Here is a 6,697-nt window from a genome sequence, read left to right on the forward strand (position 1 = left end):
TCCGAGCCATCCCTACATAGGCAGTGCTATCGCCTACCTGATATATATATATATATATATATATATGCATGTTCTTTTAGTTACACAAAATTATTTTCTTGTCTGTGTACGTGTTTCAGTTACATCAAATATATGTATTTTCATTCATAAACCACCAGAAAATCTCACAGTTTGTTTGCAGCTGTTATAAGAGGAAGTATTGAAACTAAGACTGCTATGGCTGGAGTTGCGGGTCACTTCGGGATTTCTCTGGTCATCCATCACGAGATTAAATACCTAACACTTTCATATTACGTTTGAGCGTTAGAAACAAAACCCTTTGCTAGAGGTTTATGTTTAGACGTTGCAGAATTTCATCTCCTAGGTGATTATCCTGCTCTTATCTCCTATTTCTTCTGATGGAGAGAATTCCTTAGAGGAGTAGTTTCCACTGATGTGGAAAATATTACTGTTTACTTTTCCCTTTAAATGAATCTAAGAAAACTGCCTTTGACTGTCTTCGTTATTCTTTCCTTCTTCATCCCAAGCAATGATTACAACATGTTATTGAAAGAAGAACACGTTGAAAAGCAACAGACCATGCCCTATTATCCTGAGAAGTTGTAAGCCAACTTGTTGTTATTGCAATACAAAATAAAGTCTACTTGTAAGTTTGAATTTTACAAAAATAAACTGAACAATGTTTTTTATTAAAAAAAATACTTTTAAGCGTTATCTTAACAGTAATAAATATAATAAATAGACCTAACCACTAATTTGACAATCCTCAACCATATCGACTTTTATTAGTCACAACCTCTGATTCATAACCATAATTTGTAGTCTAGCAAATTCAATTTTATATTTACTTCTAAGAAACAACCATTATGGAAAATAAAACCAAAATGAAAAATTGATTAAAATTAGATAACATTTCAAAGACTAGATTCTCTATTTCCTTCATCATGGTCCATAGTAATTCTTCAATGTTTTATTTACTATATGCTATTCGAACCTTAGCATTGGTACATTAGTTTTTGGATTGCTATTTTTAATTTTTTTTCATGTATGAAGATTCTAAAATTCATATTTTAATATAAGTAAGATGAACAAAGGCTATACATATTATGTATAAAATACGGTAAGAACATCCGAGTTAATCATACAGGCTACACCACAACTATCAAGCAGCTTAATGCAAATTACAAAGCAATATGAAAAGTAATTTACACTTTTGTTTTGAAACAATGATCAAGTTCGAAATACGTATACTGAAAAATTACAACAATGCTTATTAACAATGGCTCTGCAGCATAAGCATAAGTGATGCTAATGTTGCCCCATTGCTTTTGTCATTGCCAATATATTAAATGTTCCAACCACACGATTGAAGCAGACCAAAGGTACAAAAATCTATTAGAAGTGTATCTATATGTATGAGGGACTTGACGAATATGTGGTTTAACGAGATTGCTGTGATTCTAGTTTTTTTCGTCCAACTTTATCATGAAAACTGCCTTTGATTTAGAGGTGGGGTTGGTTAACTCTCGTTAACTTCTTCTTTATTATATTGTTAGTGGTATTAAAAGATATGATCAGCTTCTTCACAATGGCTACTTTTTTTGACTAGGATAATTTCATTTCGTAATCTTTGTCAATGAAAGTTTTTCATTTTTTAAGCTTGTGGTGTGGTTCAAACTCCTTGTTGTTGTCCCAAACACTTTGCTGTTCGACAGTTTTCTGTTCCGTAAAGAATATTTAAAACACACTTCATTGAAATGTTCTGGCATTTGCCTCTATAGTGTTTAACAATCTGGTTCTTTGAAGAGCGGTCACATACCCTTCCAACCATCGATCAAGTAGTCTTGGTGACATTTTACAAATCCGGAGAGTGTGGCTTGCTGTTATAAATGAGGTATATGTTTGGCAATCACGCGATCGTAATTTTAAAAGCAACTCCATATGCACAAGGAAGTGGTAGCTAATTTACTCGAGTTTCTATATACTGCAAAGATTCCTTTAGATCATGCAACTTTTTCATCTTCTTCTCTCTCCCCTGTGTAGCCTCTCTAAGGTTTATCTTTCGCGTTCATAAACGTTTTTTATGCAGTTTATATATTACTTTCAAATATATATTTGTTTTCCTAGCAGAAATCACCGGACGTCACTAGTGTGAACAAATTGAGTTAGAAATGGTTGAATATAAGAGTTTACAACAAACGAGCCCTTCGGTTAAAACATGAAGTCGATATAGTTACCGAAATACATATGTATAATTTACGAACCCCCAGTGACACAGCGGTATGTTTGCGAACTTGTAACGCTAGAATCCGGGTTTCGATACCCATGGTGGGCAGAGCATAGATAGCCCATTGTGTAGCTTTGTGCCTAATTACAAACAAACATATATTTAAGTGCTTAAACAATACCTTCACAACGTTCTAAAGAAAATACATGTTTCGTGTGGTTTTTATTAATGTCTGAATTTTGTGTCAGCGGGGATCTGATTGAGGTATCTTATAGTGTCGATGCATCATCTTTTTTTATGATTTAATAATGAGAATGGTAGTGCTAGAGGACAAAACACAAATTTTGGCAAGGTACGAGTAATCTTTGGCTAATACAATTTTATTTTAGCCTTTGGGCTGTAGTACATGTAAGGAAAGACTTGATAAATGTTGGATTAATAAAGGCTGGATTTCAATATTTTAAAGTTTAGTTTAATGGATGTGCATCATCGTTTTTACGATTTAATAGTGAGAATGGTAGGGCTAGAGGAAAAACACAAATTTTGGCAAGGTACGAGTAATCTTTGGCTAATACAATTTTATTTTAGCCTTTGGGTTGTAGTATATGTAAGGTAAGACTTGATAAATGTTGGATTAATAAAGGCTGGATTTTAATATTTTAAAGTTTAGTTTAATGGATGTGCATCATCTTTTTTACGATTCAATAGTGAGAATGGTAGGGCTAGAGGAAAAAACACAAATTTTGGCAAGGTACGAGTAATCTTTGGCTAATACAATTTTATTTTAGCCTTTGGGTTGTAGTATATGTAAGGAAAGACTTGATAAATGTTGGATTAATAAAGGCTGGATTTCAATATTTTAAAGTTTAGTTTAATGGATGGTACAGCCTAGATAGACCAAGAAACCTTTTGTTGACAATTCTGACGATTTGAGGCGATCGTTATAGACTTATTTCACGACATCATAAGCTATGATTTCGTTGTATCGGAAATAAAAAAACCCTATTGTTTGATCAGTTGGCTGTACGTTTTCAGACAAAATGATTTCATAGATCATTCTTTTAAGGTAAACAACTACCATACTAACTGGTGCACTTGTAACTTTGGTTTTTATATGTTAATTACTAGAAGTAGAGAAAATCATTAATAACACAGAGTACACATGATAACAAAGTTACACTGTCCCATTATGTCGTCATCTTGATATTACTTTGGTTCGATTTATGTTCCGTGTAAAGTGGTTGTATGGTTTAAAAAAACAACAAAAAAAAAACATGGCATCTGAACCCAGTAGCAACGTCTTGTTTTTGGAAATAAAATAAAACGTGAAATAATATTTAAAAAAAATACGAGTGTAATAACATAGGAAATATTTGTTTTAGCTGATTTCTATCTTCGTAATAGACATCATGATGTAATAATTAGATGACTACCTTTAGTAGCGTACAAATATCATGATAGGAACCGAAACATACAGTTAGTTTTAAAATCGAGGACATTTACTAAAGTCTTAACACACAGATTTCTCGTGGTATTCTTCGCTGATGTTGTAGATTCAATGTTTTCAGTCCACATGTGAGAAATACACCGGGTTAGTCACACTTAGCACATTTCACAGATTAAACTATAATTTGCCAACAGGTGCCGCTACAAATCATCTCAAAGTGCATTTATCTTGAAATAGATTATCTTGATTATCCTGGAGGGCAAGTTTAGATAATTCTTCGAACTTTTGGCGGTTAAATCTTGTGAATATTTCATTTTTTGTTGGGGAAAAGTTTCTTTAAGAATATTTCTATTTTTTTTTTCGAGTGGAATGTTAGTGAATAAAGAGTGAATGTCGAAACTAGAAAATATAAATCGATCAGCATTAGTAATCTTAGAAGTTTCTTGTGCAAAGAAAAAGAAAATCTTTAAATGTAAACTCGTTGGAAGTGGGTGAATTTAGAATAGGAACAAGGAATCTAGCCAATTTACAAGTATGGGATTTCATATTTTTCTATTCGTAATTAATTTAGACTGTATCTACCTTCTTATTGATTTGTTTGGTCTTAGCAACCAGAAAGGTGAACTTTTTGGGTCGCTTGTCCTACATTCACATATGAAAATAGAACAGCTATTGACTTTTTTTAGCTGGACGCTGATTGGTAAAATTATGAATGGTGACGCTTTGCACTCTAAGTTTGTTTACAGATTTGAAGGCAATCCAGTCTTTGCCCAAGAAGAGAACAGTCGAATAAGTCACTGGATTAAACAAAGACAGAAGAAAGATTGAAGTTGATGATATGCGGGGGAGTCAATATTTTAATGAAATCCTCACACAACGTAGTTTTTTATTAGTCTAACTTTCAGTAATCGTATGCTTCATTTCGTACACGCATCTTCCAGTACTAGCAAATGCGACTGCCATTAATCTGCGAATAAAGATATTGGTTTTAATTTGAAACAAATGCGTCTGTTTATGCTCTTTAGATTCACTTTAGATCACATGGCCAGTAACATTATTTAATTTTCACTGACCAGTTGCTCACCTACCGAGAAAATTATTTGATTATCATCTTATTGCAGTGCGTATCAATTTATTAACACTGAATACTACACTAGTTGTCAAATACTTTTATATCTTAGTATGGGAACTACTACTTTAAATGTCCCCCAGTGGGTCAACGGTAAGTTTACGAACATACAACGCTGAAGCCCAGGGCTCGACTCTCTCGGTGGACATAGTGCAGATAACCCATTGTATAGCTTTGCACAACAAAAAAGTACAAACAAACCACTTAATAGAGTTAGTAATATATTTCCTTATGAATAAGTAAAATAACTATTTTTGTGTTTCCACAATCTAGTACAAATGTGCAAAAGCTTTATTGTACGGACTGCTAATCGCATCTTGTAAAAGTGATTTGAAACTTTTAATGCAGTGACGTGTAGGCACACATGCCATGAACATGTTTAGCACGTATGTATTTTTTCACAGCAAATTTCGCAGCATTCGATGTGCAATGCCTTCATTGGTAGACTTACAGCTGAAGGTTTATGCCATTGTCCCTTCAAGAGGAGGGATTGTCTTGTAGCGAGATTTTTAAATGAAGTAGAACCAAATGATATAATACTTCAAAGAACGATGTCTTCAATGTTGTCCATGGAAACGTAGAAACTCGCAAGCAAGATGCTTAGAGCAACAATCGATTCCAAAAACATGTCTCAAGCCAAACACGAGCAATGATTTTAAGATGACAAATGCCCCAAAATGCCAAACTCCACAAGCTTCTGTCAACATCTTCAAATCAAACGACAACTTCAATAGTAAATTGTAATAACTGTAATCAGATTCAACAACATTCCTATCAATACCACGATAGCCCAGGATGGCCCGACATGGCAAGGTGGTTAGGGTGTTTGACTCGTAATCCCCAGATTGCGAGTTCGAATCCCCGTCTCACCAAACATGCTCGCCCTTTCAGCCGTTGGAGTGTTATAATGTGATAGTCAATCCCACTATTCGTTGGTAAAAGAGTAGCCCAAGAGTTGGCAGTGGGTCGTGATGACTAAGCTGTCTTCCCTCTAGTCTTACACTGCTAAGTTAGGGACGTCGCAGAAAATCCTCGTGTAGCTTTCGCGAAATTCATGACAAACCAAAGTACAACGGAGGGTCTCAGGAACGCTTATAAAGATGTGTGGTCAAAGACTGATCTCGGTTATCTTCTCAGAAGCATTAGTATGGAAATTGTGGTGTTGAATAATGGTGTATTATTATGGACATAAGAGTGCTTACTATCGACATTATTGAAAGTTTTCACAATGTAGAATGAGACTTGGAACATCCCTCCCATAAAATGCGATTAACATTTAATATGTTCAAGAGATGATTATTGCATCCTTTCATAACCTTTAATACATTATATCTCCATTACATCAGTAAGTATTACAAAGTCCGCGACCATAGCCTACTCAAAACGTCAGAATATACGTGTTTTATAAAAGAGTATGGAGACAAAATAGTTTACCAATGCTTAACGATTTTATAAGGAGGTGTCGAGGATACTTTAACAATTTAACACATTTGTTCGATCTCTGTTTTCATAAAATAATAGTTTTAATCATCCATTTAAGATTTATATTCTAATTCTTGTGTAACAGAAGTCTTATATAAATAAAAAAAGGAAATAGTTTAGAGCGTTTAAAAAGTTTCGAAACATGATATATTAATTGGTAGCTCAATTCCATTGTTGTGATCGAAGATTAGAATATTTATTCAACAGTTGTGTATTTTGTTTTAATCATAATTTTGCTTGAGAAGGTAGCACTACCCTTGAATCTTCTACAGATTGCATCTGCTTGCAATCTTGTGGAGGATGAAGTTTTAGATTGTTTGTTTGTTTCTGAATTTCGCGCAACGCTACACGAGGGCTATCTGCGCTAGCCGTCACTAATTTAGAAGTGTAAGACTAGAGGGAAGGCAGCTAG

This window comes from Limulus polyphemus, unplaced genomic scaffold, assembly GCF_000517525.1.
Source record: "Limulus polyphemus unplaced genomic scaffold, Limulus_polyphemus-2.1.2 Scaffold90, whole genome shotgun sequence".
NCBI classification, from domain to species: Eukaryota; Metazoa; Arthropoda; class Merostomata; order Xiphosura; family Limulidae; genus Limulus; species Limulus polyphemus.